Source organism: Lygodium microphyllum, chromosome 12 (assembly GCF_053477565.2).
Source record: "Lygodium microphyllum isolate KBCC chromosome 12, Lygodium_microphyllum_v1.1.10, whole genome shotgun sequence".
Taxonomy (NCBI): Eukaryota; Viridiplantae; Streptophyta; class Polypodiopsida; order Schizaeales; family Lygodiaceae; genus Lygodium; species Lygodium microphyllum.
In genome coordinates, this window is record NC_141146.1 from 117,946,525 (window position 1) to 117,961,110 (window position 14,586).

General features: G+C 39.0%; 1 pseudogene; it reads left to right on the forward strand.

Annotated features, from left to right (window-relative positions):
- The window catches only part of LOC148028193 (protein translation factor SUI1 homolog pseudogene), a 53,974-nt pseudogene extending 43,344 nt beyond the window's left edge, over positions 1-10,630 (forward strand).
- The last annotated feature ends 3,956 nt before the right edge of the window (positions 10,631-14,586 follow it).

Genomic DNA, 14,586 nt, shown 5'->3' on the forward strand with positions numbered 1-14,586 from the left:
AATGGCTCGTATATTGATAGATTCTCAACCATTGTGCTTGCTCATATCTTCCACGGCGACCTCTCCTCCCACAAAATCTTAAGCTCGTCAACTAATGGACAGAGATAGACGTCCATATTCTTGACTTTATAGCATTAAGAATGAGCAAGCTATGGATTAGGTGTCCTTTCTTCATAGAAAGCCATGGCGGGATGTTATAGTTAACCACTATAGGCTACAACAACAAAAACAATTCACTTTAAGAAATGACGTGGCAACATACAAAATGACGTGGCATGTTTTAAGAAACAAAGTGAATTGTTTTTAGCCAATCATGGGATTTTAGCCCTGATAGTTGGTTGTCTTTAGAAGATGCAGATCTGGGAGAATGCATCATACTTGTTGGAGTATAGATAGACCTAATAATTTGCTTCACAATGCACTCTTTTTTAGTGGAAAAAACCCAAGGAGCGCAAGATAGTTGCAAGCGACCATCACCACTCCACTGTGGCCAAAGTGCCTCCATCTTGTCTATCTCCTTCAAATCCATTCTTGCCCCTGGAGTGTCTCTTTCCTATGATGTGGTCCCATAGTAAGCTTCCCACATTCTTGAAAATATGCATGGGATCTAACAAGTGATTAATCTGTAAGTGGATCCAATACAACAACTCGTAGAAAATTGAGAACCATTACATTCTATTTGGGTGCGACTTCATGTGGACCATTTTCAGCTCGTACCTGCTTTGGGCATTCATTCATGCTGGAGGTCATCCAAAAAAACCTTCCCTCAGTTCAAGACCCTTAGACCAAAAAGCGGCGTGGTTTTGATATACCATCTTCTTCATGGTTCGTGACCTTCAGGAGTCTAACTGTGGCCCACACAATGGACATGCATGATAACCTAAGGTAACCAGACTTTTCCTAACACTCGTATCGCTCCACCTGTATTTTGGTTGCACACTTAGGAGTGCAAGAAATGTCTTCCGATGAGATACTCGGTACCCATCATATAATGGTATAACACCGTATTGGAGAATATGAAAATTCCCATAAGTTTGGGACACTTGGTCAAATCTTTGGATTTGTCATAACTTGAACATTATAACTCCAAATCGAGTGCTCTATAGCTCAATAGATTCTATTTTTCAAGCGCTTTTCAATGATAGGCCACACCATATGGTTTTGAGAAACTTATGGGCATGTTATCCGGGTGCCACCTTTTTAATATTCAAAAAATGGGAATTGGAAGATTCCCAAACTCACTAATATTGTGTTGTATATTGGATACTTCCTCTCTTAGCGGATCAGATGTCTCTGCATCCATGGGCATCAATGCATCAATCATTGCCTCCATCTCAAGCTCCAAGTTTGTAGGAAAGTTTAAAAGGCTACTTGTCTCCTCTGGTACCGTCAAGCTACCTATCTCCTCTAGTATTGACGATATAGACTGTGTTGTGCCTTCCAAGTGGTGGATTGGCTTGGGCACTCCTCCTTGTATAAATTTTATGGCCATGTCTAATGTTTTTGTATATGATATTCAAATAGTTTGTGAATATAAGGTACAATTGATAAATATTTTTCTTACTGTTTGCTCAAAGTGTGAGATCACATAATCAGTGATCTCCGGTTGGAAGCATCATACATGTTCTGTAGACAACCAATGCTTTCATCCGATTGCCAACTTGCATTGAGAGCAAGGACATATGATATATTGATTAAGATATGCCTTGCGATCTTGAACATCACGACCATCATTGTTTTTCATTTTGTCTACATTACGATAAACAATTGGTTTTTGTTCTTATTCTATTTTCTTTTTTTAATTTGTTTGAGAAAGGATTTCTTCTCTTGTAACTTAATAAAAATAATGTCAAATAAAACGCCTTGGTTTAAAACACATAACAACTTTAGATAAATGGAAATTATACACATTAATAGTATGGTTAACCATAGATTCCTTCAGAATAAACATTAAACAACTTTTAGATTTTCTATCCACTATATCTACTTAATGTTGATTCTAATATAGGGAAGGTGATTGGCATTGATAAAGCAATATATGTCATTCCATATCCAAAATCTTTTATAATGTAAAAAGATCATAAAGTCAATCTAAGATGTGTACAAAACCCCACAAGGATTAACCCAAAGCAAGCCTTAATTGTTACTATAGTCTCCTACCATGGTTATCTAATATTAGCTTAAGATAACTACTTTGCTATCATCTCTCAAACTTAAGTAGAACATTGCATTGGTTTAAAGAGAGTGAGAAATGAGGGGAGTAATATGCATCAACCACTTTATTAATAAGATATAGTCTCAATTGAAGCCCCCTAAAATAACATTGATTTGGATCTAGGATGACACACTAGGATAGTTGACATTTAATCATTCTTAACTTGACCTAATCTAGCATTTCACATTTTTATTGGAATTCTCTTGGCTAACCAAGACAACTTTGTTGTATAAAAAATCCATGGGCAATCTAAACACCCCCTTCATCCCTTTCCCTCGAAGAGTAGCTTTAGTTTTCTAATTTACTTAACAAATTTTATCCACCTTTATTTGCGCTCTTCGTTTTATGTTCTCTACCCCTTCTATGATCTTTCTTTCTCTCTCTTTTTCTTTATTGCCTCTCTCTTTGTTTCTCTCCATCCCCTCATGTTTTCTCACTCTTTCTCAACTTTCTCGCTCTCTCTCTCTGTTATCTTTCATATTTATTCTCTCTTTCTCTCTCTCTTTCTCTCTTTCTTTTCATTTCTTCTTCTCCCTCTCTTATTTCCTCTCTTTCTTCCTCAATGCACCTCATTCTCAAGACAAACAAACAAAAAATGAATAAAGAACAAAAAAAAACCAAGAGGAGGATGGATTCTTCATCTCCTCTTTGTGACAAACCCTCTCTTTGTTTCTCTCCACCCCCTCATGTTTTCCCACTCATTCTCCTCTCTTCCTCCCCCTCTCTTTCTCTTTCTCTCTTTTTTTGTTATCTTTTATATTTATTATTCTCTCTCTCTCTCTCTCTCTCTCTCTCTCTCTCTCTCTCTCTTCCTTTTCCTTTCTTCTTCTCACTCTCTCATTTTCTCACTTTCTTCCTCAATGCATCTCATTCTCAAGAAAAAAAGATAAAAGAAAACAAGAAAGAACAAGAACAAACCAAGAGGGGGCTATGTACTCACCGCAAAGACCCGAGGATAGATTCTTCATCTCCTCTTTGCAACGGCCCCTCTTCTTCCTGCTTTGTGCACTTCCTCCTCTTCTTCGCGAACAAGGATGGTGGCAGCGGCAGTGGTGAGAAGCTCTCTTTCTCTCTTCCTCTACCTCTCCCTCCCAAAGCCACGATCTCTTTCACTCTCTCTCAAACTCTTTGCAGCAAAGTTCCACACTCGGGTTTCGCTCTTGAGTTTCGCTCGTTTTTTTTTTCTTCGAGAGTGAAAGATATTTCTCAAGCTATCAAGATGACTCTTAAAGGGAAAAAATTTTGGATGACAAATAGAAAGAATCCAATAGCATCACTAATAGTATATTTGAAACTATTGAGCCTTCAAATACTTCATATCATCTTTCAAATATAATCATGCGATTTCTATCAATTACTTCCATAGGCAAATCCATTTACCTTTTTAATACTTCGTCATAAACCAAAGTGGAACCCCAATGGTCACACTCCTTACGTGTAACTAGAATGGTCAGCTATGACAAAAAACAAGCCCATAGAGCTCCAAAAAAATAAGATATCATAACTCATTTTGAAAGTACCATCCACCCATCTTTTGCTAAGATGTGATCTTATCAACTAGAACCTCCAAAACAAAAACCCTAAATGAATAAAATGATGTACTATGGTTCTCATCTTAAACTTCCTTTAAAAGGTTACACACATTCAAAACTCCCCTTAGCTTTGAACTTACATTTCCTTCTTGGGCCCATGAAACTAGATTTGTAAAAGTTAAAAAATGCATAATTATCACAACCAACATTAATAAGAAGGTAACAATATACACACTTTTAACATATTTACAACTAGAAAACTTCTAGGTTTGTGGTCCTCTCTTACCCCCATGTCTTCTCTTTACTCTCATTAAGATAGTTTTAGATGTTTCCATATCCATTGTCTACCTTAAAGCATTCTTCCACTTGAAGACATGAGTATCATATCCATTCTTAAATCCAAACTTGTTGGATACATTACCCATAATACTATAATCTTGGATAGACTCAACCTCCCCATGTCCTAAGGCACTTAGGCAGCACTTGAACCACTCAAACAATGATGGAGGAAAGGGAGATAGAAATGGGGAAAGAGAGGGAGATGTGATTTTGTTCATTTTATGCAAGCTGACCTAACTACTATTTTTTATTTAGCTCTCTCATCTCATGCATGTTTGCTATTATTTTATGCCTATACATACAAGCTCTCTCCTCTTTGCTCAATCATGCATTTTCATATATTGATAGCAATATGTATCGATGGTGAGGGGGTGCTACTGCAAGTGCCCACACAACTGATGACTCACATTATTTATGTACTATCTCCTCTCTTGCTTGAGAGATATAGATATGTACGAGAGATGTGGTTGAGAGAGATTTCATGAAATTAAAATTAAGAGGTGTACAAGAAAGGAAGAAAGACAAAGAACGACATGAGCAAGTGTTTTAAAAAGCAATATTAATTATTTTTCTCATTCTTTACTATGCTAACCATGCTTCATGGGTTGGAATCATTGCAAAGCTCACAAGGCTATACCTCACTCACTTTGCCATTTTGTAAGGTAAGTATGTGGTTGCTTCCCTTTGCATGCCCAAAAAAATAGGTCCTATTCTACAATTAATGGTGTATCTTCGATTGTTGCAAATTTGAGCAAGTGCCCTACAACTTAAACTTTCTTTACTTGCATTTCATTATGATGAGGAACTACACATAATAGAATACAACATGAGCAGGCATACTATCATTTACATATCTAAAAATTTTGCATTACCATATAAAAATAGATTCACAATATTATTTCATGTATAAGTACATGATGCAATCTGTAGAATCTTTTCCATACTTCGCAAAGTCATGAAAGCTTGCATTGGTGATAGAAACCTTATAAGGGAATGGGGACATGTGACGGCAGTTTATGATGTAAAATAATGGCGTCACTATTTACATCGCTATATTTGTGTCGCGAATAGCATCGACATTAGCATCATTAAAATCCATTAGCAACACTATTTTCAACACAAATAGTGATGCTAATTTTGATGTTGATAGAAATGCTTAGTGATACTAATTGGGACACAAATAGTGATGTTGGTTTGAGGAAAAAAAAGGCCAAAAATTCGAGTGTGGCATTTGCAGCAAACATTTGAGAGAGAGAGAGTGAAAGAGAGAGCAATAGTGTTTGTTGCCTTGAGAGGGAGAGGGAGAGGAAGATGGAAAGAGAGAGGAGACCTCCTCATCACCAATGCCATTGTACATAAAAAAGAGTGCAAGGGAGAAAAAATGAACATTGCAAAGAGGAGGCAGAAAAGAATTCATCCTTGAGCCTGTGTGGTAAGTAGTGCCTCTGCTTGCTTTGTTTTTATATTTTCTTCCTTTCTTTTTTTATTTTTCTTTGTAATGAGATGTATTAAAAGAGAGAGAGGAAGAGAGGAAAGGAGAGAGATAGAAGAAGAAGAAAGAGAAAGAGAGAACAAGAGTGAGAAAAATAGGAAATGTAACAAAGCAAGAGAGAAAATGTACGAGTTGAAAATGGTCCACAAGGAGTCACATCCAAGAAAAATGCAATGATTCTCAGTTTTCAATGAGTTGCCATATTGGACCCACTTTCAAATCAACCATTTATTGAATCCCATGCATATTTTCAAGAATGTGGACAGTTTATATTGGACCATATCACAAGAAAGAGAGACACTGAAGGGGCACCAATGGATTTGAAGGAGGTAGGAAAGATGGAGGCACTTTTTTCACAATCGAGCAATAATGGTCACTTGCAACTACCTCATGCTCCTTGGGTCTTGTCCACTAAAGAAGAATGCATCATAAAGCAAATTATCAAGTCTATCTACACCCCAACGAGTATGATGCATCCTCTAAGGTCTACTTTCTCTAAAGATGACCAGTTATCAAGGCTAAAATCCCATAATTGGCATAAGATATGTCAAGTTTTTCTTGATCTTGGTTGCAAGTAGCCTCAACATTTTGCTATTTAGTATCGATTCTTTTGTTCATAACTATTTTCCATTTGTGACAATTTTATTCTACCGATTGCAATCGTAAGGTGCCTCACTCCAGAAATACAAAAGGCAATTTACAAGTTGTTGAATTTAGTGCAATGGATCTCATAGCAGGAGGTTAAGATATCCTCTATGGAATCTACAAGATGGGGAGCGACATGGTCTATCTCTTTGAGAAGTAATTGCTCATGAGAATGCTTTATGATACAAACTAACCTCCTAGTGCATCTCATAGATGAAGTGGAGATTGTGGGACCTGTCCATACACAATGGATGTTCTTCTTGGAATGCTTCATAAAAACACTGAAGGGTTTTGTGTGACAACAAGCTTGGCCAGAAGATATCATGATTAAAGGTTTGCAAGTATCGAAGGCATTAGCGTATATTTCAAAGTGGCTACGGATGGTGGATTCAAACAACAATATACTATGGTCACTCAAGGATGATGATAGTATGACTGGAGATATGGTTGCAAATAAAGTAGAAAAAAGAATAGATACTGCGATGGAGGAGAAAGTGAATCGGTTTTTCATGTTGCATCATGCATCCATGGAAAAGTAGCTTGCTAGGTATGAGCATGCCAGAGAAGACCGAGAAGAAGCGCAATTGAAATTTTTGCACATTACATGCCATCGATTGATTCAATATCCTGAGGGCATGGAGGAGATGTCATGTTTTATGTCTATACAATGGTTACATGGAGCTTTGATCATAGACTCTTATAAAGGGGTAGAGGTCTCTCCAGAGAAGTGGAAATTATCAAGGGGATGTAGTCCAAAGGCGACCACATGCTTTATTTGCTGTCGTATTTAGATTTTATGTCCAACAACTGATCTAACTACTTTAGTGTATAGTACAAAATATGTAGTGTGGCATTGTTGCACGGGCAACATTTCTGTGTTGAGCGCATTGACAAAATGCACTCCATAATGGATTGTGGTGTCATGGCAAAGTTCGAGCAAGAGAGAAAACAATGGGCCATGAATACAAATACCATGGTAGATGAGATGGATTATTTTGGAAACTTGCAAAATGTTATCTCAATGGATTACCATAGCTTCTCCATGATCATATTCAACATTCAGCGGTTTAAAGTGGTATTGGAAGGAGCTAGGGAAACTGTTCAGCAAGGTCCATCTAGATATCTAGAAATAGATTCTAAGAAAAGATGGACAGACCTGTGCAACATGTTTGTCCTATCAGGTCATTGTGAACATGTACATTACCTATTTTTTTACTTTTTCCATGACATGAAACAATGACAAATGCTGATTCACTCTTATATGTGATATTGAATAAGTAATCTCCTATCTAAATCCTTGATAACTTTGATGGTGGTATGTTGTGCCATCAACTCCTTGGAGTGCGCGAGTATATGCTGAAAGAAATGTTTCCAGCATAGACAAGGAGAGTATACAGTTGAAGGGGTCCATATTATGGATGGTGGAGGGCGAAGAGGGCTTGGAGCGTGCAAAGGAGATAGGCACATGTAACATAGATAAAGAGATAGGAGGCCAAGAAATTTTTGTGAATGAATTAGACTCCTCTTTCTATGGTGACTTATCTATAGACCTTCAATTGTATGTCGAGCTATGCCAAGAGATTGACATAGGGCCATAGACCGAGTCATATTTACATCTATTTGCTCAATTCATTGATGATTTGCTTTTAAGGATACTTTAGTATATACATCTTAATTAGTATCATTTTTTTCAGAGTTGTATTATCCTACTTCATCTAAATCTTTATATTTATAATGCTAATATCATTTTCGATCTATGCAAGTTACCTCTAACGATGCCCAGAGAGAGCAGGATGAGTCAAGGGATGACCGATGAGGAGTTGCAAGAGATGTTTACCTATATGTCTCCAGATCGGATGGCCCAATTTAGAGATATGACAGACCAAAGGCTATCACGGACATCATCAGGTCATTTTTTATGTCTACTTCACCACACTCTAATGCTTTGATTTCTAGTAGACAAGGTCGATGCTCTAGAATCGCCCTAGATGAAGGAAGTGGTTTTGGAGGGTATTGTGGAGATGTGGATGCTATGAGCCAACGATCAATTCTAGAGAGGGTTGCTACTCCTCGCTCTTATATCAATTCTAGAGAGGGTGACTTATATGGGCGTTGTGGAGGCACTGATGCACTGTCTTCATCTCATCAATCTGGTGGATACTTCTCACCTCGAGGATTTGTCACACCTATAGAGACATCTATTCTCGTGACTCTAGGTTTCGCTCAATTATCCATAGGTGGCACCCCTATGGGTGCTACTCCAAGAGATACTACCCCCCACACGTTTGCCAAATATACATGGATCTCCTGGTTATGCCCACGAGTGTGGTTATAGGTGGGAGAGGACACACCTTAAACATACCCTAGTAGTGTACGAATACCTCATAGAGATGATGAAAGGATAGACATTGTAATCATGAATGATGAGGGGAGGAGGGTGATATCTTGAATGAGGAAGTTGTGCCAACAAATATTTAGGCACAACATTCTAGACCATTGCAAGAATATACCTAAGGGGAGCAAGGACTATGTAGTGGCATCTTTGCATGAGGAGTTTCTAGTACCTACAATGGCAAAGAGCTTTTCTACTTAGTGGATGATAGAGTATATGTGTGTATACATGTCACAAAAACAATCTAATGCATGAAAGGCAATCAAGAGTGACGCCTCAAAGCTTGAGTGGCTAGATGTAGAAGATTGGTAGAGATTAAAGGAGGAGGCTGCAAATTACCAGGACGAAGATAGTAGTAGCGGGAGGCAGCAGGGGCACGATTGGAGGTAGGGGTTGTGCATCATTTGGGGAGTGATATCCACAAGACTTATTTGGAAAACTTTGTAAGTTTTTTCACTTTCTTATTTGGAATATCACTTGCACTAACACTTGTGTTTCTAATAATACTATTCTATTTTCTTTGTAGCACTCCATCACAAACTGTGATTCCGTAGGTTCTGAGACTCGATATATAGAGAGACACGGTCTCACTACACTTATCGATAGATTGTATACACGCATCGATGCAGTAAGTCAATCCTTTTTCTTGTCGGTAGTCATTAGGTTTTTAATAATACATTATGTATAGTGGACTAATGTTTGGTTATTTATTTTGCAAAGTCTGTTCGATGCTCCTTTGCGTTGAGATGAGCTTTCAGATGGCAAGGATTTGTAGCATGCACTTGGATTCATGGAGCACACATCATCTTCTTTTTTGTTCCTCTGATATATTTGCAAGCCTCTCCCATGTAGCATTTCTTGGATGTACTTATCATTCTTTGTATAAAATCACACTTTACAATATTTACAAATAAAATTTTATGTTTATTTTGACTCTCCTCTCCATGGTTCTATGTAGTTTCATGAGTTGTTATCACTAGTCTCGTACTTATTTTATGAGTTATTAATCTTATATTTTTAACTAGCTTTTGCACCCATCTTGACAATGATGACATATCGAATATGTAATTTCTTTGCAAAATATTATATAGCATGTGGTGCTATGGGTGTTGCCATGTCGGAGGTGTTCTGTATGTCTTTTACCTTTCGTGCAAGGCTTCGTCCTGCACTCTCTCTTGCAAGGACGTGGCGGTTAGGGCTTTAATTAGTCAGATTGTTAATCCTGTGGGGGATTCTGTCAAATGGAAGTTAGCTCGTGTAGTTTCCTTGTTTTTCCGCGGCAGGTAAGGATAGTTTAATCCCTCCTATCTGTCTCTTGGACTCTCTCGTTTCAGATCTTGTGGTTAAGCAGCATGTACATGTGTAAGGTGAGCCTTGACCTTTGACGTGTATGTGCCTGTGGAGAAGGTCTGGACATTGCTGCCTCTGACTGCTTCTGATTTCACGTCTGTACAGATCCTTTCAGGGAGGTTGATCTGAATAATATAACTTCTGGTACTGTAACATATCCTGGACTGAAAGGGCATCATTCGGTGCATGTGAGGGTGCACCAAAGGAATGGCAGGAAGCGCTTGACCACGGTGCAAGGCCTAGAGAAGCAATACAACTACCACAGGATACTGAAGGATTTCAAGAAGGAGTTCTGCTGCAACTGGACTGTGGTAAACGATCCCGAGCTTGGCCAGGTGATCCAGCTTCAAGGCGACCAGCGCAAGAACGTCTCTAACTTCCTTGTACAGGTACTACGTATTTCCGTCATGCTTTTACTCATCATTCTGGTAAACTTCTTGAAAATGGCATCTGCTTCTCGTCCAGCTCCCCTTCTCGTCTCAAAGAACATCTGTTGTTACTGATTCTCCCTTTGGCCTTGGCTGTTTCAGGCTGGCCTTGTGAAGAAAGACCGGATCAAAATTCACGGTTTCTGACATCTTTGATCGTGAAGGCAATGTATGGTGGATGGGGTGGATACGAGGAGTTCTACCGCATTTCAGTGTTCATAGTTACAACTCGGGGTATGCAGCAGAGCTGTTATTCGTCATCAAAACATGTTAGGAAAACTACGCCACAATTCTGAAGTTTCCATCATCATCATCTGCAGTGGCCGCTTCAGTCCGGTTGAACTGTACAATTCACCAATTATCGATCATAAACGGGTTGTTAGAGTATACTGCTATGCTTTCCACCACCCGTCCTACTACTGGAATGTTTAACGTGACGTTACTACTAGGTTTCGTCGATCTCTTGCTTGGTTCATAAACGAGGACAAAAACGTAAACTAGGGCAAAACGATCGTGTTGAACTTGCACCTGGACCCGTTCATAAACTAGGCTGAAAACGTAGGCTAGGGCATTTCCTATCTTTCTTTCTTTCTCTCTCTTTCTTTGTTGCCCCTTTCTTTGTTTCTCTCCACTCCTTTATGTTTTTTCACTCATTCTTCTCTCTCTCTTCCTCCCTCCCTCCCTCCTTCCCTCTCTCTCTCTCTCTCTCTCTTTTCCCATTTCTTTATTATCTTTTATATTTATTCTCTCTTTCTCTCATTCTCTTTTTCTTTTCCTTTTTTCATATCCCTCATTATATATATATATATATATATATATTCCCATTTCTTTGTTATCTTTCATGTTTATTCTTGCTCTCTCATTCTCTATTCTTTTTTTTCTTCCTCTCTCTTTCTCTTTCTTTGTTGCCCCTCTCTTTGTTTCTCTCCATTCCCTTATATTTTGTCACTCGTTCTCCTCTCTCCTATCTCTATCTCTTTTTCCATTTCTTTGTTATCTTTCATGCTTACTCTCTCTCTCTCTCTCTCTCTCTCTTTTCATTTTTCATTTTTCTTCTCCCTCTCTCATTTTTTATTGTTTTCCCTCAATGCACCTCATTCTCCAAAAAAACCCTCTCTTTGTTTCTCCCCATCTCGGGGAAGTTACTATATGTATATTATGCACATCAGTTGCGTTCACGGCTTATTTATAAATATCCTTATCTGTGAATTTTTTTAAATAAAATATAATCATTTTTTATTCTATCTATAATTATTCATTTTATATTACACATTTCTATATGTAAAAAATATATAAAAATGGTATTTCAAGAATACCTTATTTTGAACCTACGTGATGCGCACATATATTCATAAGTAAGTTACTCGAGCTCCCCACCCCAAGCTAGTGTTTTCTCACTCATTCTCCTTTCTCTCTCTCTCTCTCTTTGTTATCTTTCATGTTTATTCTCTCTCTCTCTCTCTCGTTCTCTTTTTCTTTTTCTTTCTTCTTCTCCCTCTCTCATTTTTTAACTCATTTTCTCTCTTTCTCCCTCAATGCACATCATTGTAAGAAAAAATAAATAAAAAGAAGAAGAAATTAAAGAACAAGAACAAACCCTCTCTTTGTTTTTCTCTACCTCCTCTTATTTTCTCATTCATTATTCTCTCTCCCTTTCTCTCTCTCTCTCTCTCTCTCTTTATGATGTTTCATGTTTATTCCCTCTCTCTCTCTCTCTCTTGTTCTTTCTTCATTTTCCTTTATTCTTCTCCCTCTCTTATTTTTCCTCTCTCTCTCTCAATGCATGACCTCATTCTCAACAAAAACAAACAAAAGAAAAGAATAAAGAACAAGAACAAACCAAGAGGGAGTAATGTACTCACCACAAAGGCGCGAGGATGGATTCTTCGTCTCCTCTTCACGACGGCTCCTCTTTGCCTTTCGTACACTTCCTTTTCTTCTTTACTAACAGTGGTGGCGGTAGTGGCGGCAAGAAGCTCTCCTCTCTCTTTCTCTCCCTCTCTCTCCCAAACACACGATCTATTTCTTCTCTCTTTTTCTCTTTGTGACAAAATGCCACACTCGAGTTTTAGCTGCTTTTTTTTTGTCTCAGTACTGTAATGAAAGAATTTGAGGGGAGAGAGAAAGAGAGCTGAGGAGAGAGAATGATATCAAGAAGAAGAAGGAAGAAGACTAGAAGAGGAGAGAGAAAGAGAGAAAAGAGGAGAGAAAGGAGAAGGAAGCCATGGAAGCTGGAGATGAAGGTAAAGAGTGTGATCTTGATAATAACTGGTTGCCCTAATCTGGGGCTCTTACACCTTAAATACCCCGCTCAGTGTGACGGGGTGTCTAAACCCTAGTCGGTGTGTATCATGCTTATTACAATCCATTCCCACTCAAAAGGTTTTTTCCTTTTTAAAAAAAAGAGAAACAGAGGGGAGTGATGGGTGGCCTAAGGGAGGGTTGTCGAGTACTACTTAGAGCCCTCTGACAATGAAGAATAGGTGTGGAGAGACTAGGGACAACATGCAGTCCTGGACCGGTCGACTGAAGTAAACTAGTTATAACTTTTGATAGTAGCTCCAAATGTGGCGTACTATATGTCAAAACGGAGCTTATGATGAGTACTTTCAGCCTATGTAGAATGCACATGCATTGGATTTGAGTAAGTACAAAACTGTTCTAAAATAGTGCGCAATCTGCGGGTGAGAAGTGGGTAATTTGGGTCATGACCGGCTAGTCTTCCAGCCGTTGGGGTTCACGAAGATAGGAAAATCCATCGAGGATGGTTGCTGGGCGCTGAGAGGCTTCTTCCAAGGATAGGCCTTGCCATTTGATGAGGTATCCTTTGATGGATCGGGATCGTAAGTGCTTATCTCGCTGCCCAATGATTGCTTTAGGAACATATTGAGTGATGCCCTCTTCATTGATGGGGGGAAGTTCTTCCACATAGTCCACTTAGGAGCCTACAAAGGGTTTCAGCTAACTAACATGAAACACATTGTGGATTTTGGTGGTAGGGGAAAGTTCCAAGCAGTAGGCCAAGTCGCCAACTCTCTTCAGGATGCGGTATGGGCCATAGAAGTGGTGGGCAAGCCTGTTACTGCTGCCCTCTTTGAGAGTGGGGTAGCGAGACTTAGGCACTTTTAAAAGGACCAATTTTCCTTCTTGGAATTCCAAATGTGTGCATATTTCATCAGCATAGAATTTCATGTGTGTTTGGGCATTCTGAAGATTCATTTTGCATTACTGAAGTAACGCTTGCATGCAATCCAATTCCGCTTGACTTTGAGGATTGATCTTATCACTAAACAAGACTGTAGGAAGGGGAACCTTATACCCATATAAGGCCTCAAAAGGGAAAACTCCAATGCTAGAGTATGTGGAGTTATTATATGCAAACTCAGCCAAGTGAAGCCACGTATCCCAACTATGTTGTACATCATGGCAAAAGTTCCTCAAGTATGTCTCAAGCCATTTGTTCACTCTCTCAGTTTGGCCATTAGTTTGAGGGTGGTATGCAGTGGATGGAGCAAGCTTGGTCCCCATGGAGGTGAAACTTGTCTGCTAGAAGTTTCTCATAAACTTTGCATCCCGATCATGTACTATGACTTGTGGTAGGCCATGCAACTTGAAGACATTTTCCATGAACTGAGTGGCCGCCTGAGAGGTAGTATATTGGACCTTAATGGGGATAAAGTGGGCAGCTTTGGTGAGGTGATCAACTACCACATAGATACCGTTCCATCCTTTCTTAGTCACGGGAAGGCTGGTGATAAAGTCCATTGTGATGTGAGTCCATTTCCTGTCAGGGATGGGGAGAGGCTACAAGAGGCCAATGGGCCTGAGCGCACTATCCTTGTTCTATTGGCATGGAACACATTTGGTCACAAAGTCATTGACGTCTCTCCATAAGCCTTTCCAATGAAAGCTCTTGGTGATCCTATCATATGTTTTGAAAACACCCAAGTGACCCGAAGTGGGGCAAGAATGCATTTCTTCCATGATCTTCTGCATGAAGGGGAAAGTATCTGGGATGACAATCTTGCCATGGGACAAAATAAGGCCATGCTTGATCTGATATTGGGAGTTTTCAGCCATAACTCCATGCTGTAATTTTTGAAATATGTGGTTGAAATGGTCATCTAACAAGTAAGCCTCCTGGAGCTCAATCCAATCACCATGCAATTCTAAGATAGATGACACTGTGCATG